This window comes from Mustela nigripes, chromosome 5 (assembly GCF_022355385.1).
Source record: "Mustela nigripes isolate SB6536 chromosome 5, MUSNIG.SB6536, whole genome shotgun sequence".
NCBI lineage: Eukaryota > Metazoa > Chordata > Mammalia > Carnivora > Mustelidae > Mustela > Mustela nigripes.
In genome coordinates this window covers 102,478,386-102,478,963 of record NC_081561.1, presented here as the reverse complement: position 1 = coordinate 102,478,963, position 578 = coordinate 102,478,386, and the positions used below count along the sequence as shown (strand labels likewise).

The following is a 578-nucleotide window of genomic DNA, read 5'->3' as shown; positions in this document are numbered from 1 at the left end:
GTCAAGGAGAGACTGACCTGATGAAGCTTCACCACTGACATTAGGCTGCTCTGTGCTTGTACTGTCATACAGTGGCACAGTACAGTTTTCATTCTCATGTGAATAGTACGTGTTTTGTATATCACTCTGTTGCACTATTACTCACCATTATTTATCTCCATATGAATTCTTCCCCATTTTTAACTAATATAGTCTTAAAAATTCATTAACAAGTGCTCACTGTAGCAGCACATATACTAAAATTGGAACAATGTGGAGATTAGCATGGCACCTGCACAAGGATGACACGCAAATTCATAGAGTTCTATATTAAAAAAAAAAATCCTTTAACAAAAGTAAAGTAACATTATTGAAAGGGAAAAAGATAATGGCTTCAGTCCTATTTGCCTGAAAGTCTTAGATTTTCTAGATGATAGAACAATCTTAAATATTTTGAAAAATTCCTATGTTACTAGTCTTTAATCTGAAAAAGAAAAAAATGTATATCTATTCATGCTTTTATTAAATAAAAAGAAAATAGCCATTATACAGCCTTTATCTTTGGTCCAGTTTCTGACAGCATGAATCACACTCTTTCC

The 578-nt window shown here is 32.7% G+C and overlaps 1 non-coding gene across 1 annotated transcript; it reads left to right on the top strand.

The window, feature by feature from the left end:
• The first annotated feature begins 212 nt into the window (after nucleotides 1-212).
• On the top strand, nucleotides 213-314 carry LOC132018852 (U6 spliceosomal RNA). Its single transcript, XR_009404631.1, has one exon. It is a non-coding gene; the product is annotated as a U6 spliceosomal RNA (small nuclear RNA).
• The last annotated feature ends 264 nt before the right edge of the window (nucleotides 315-578 follow it).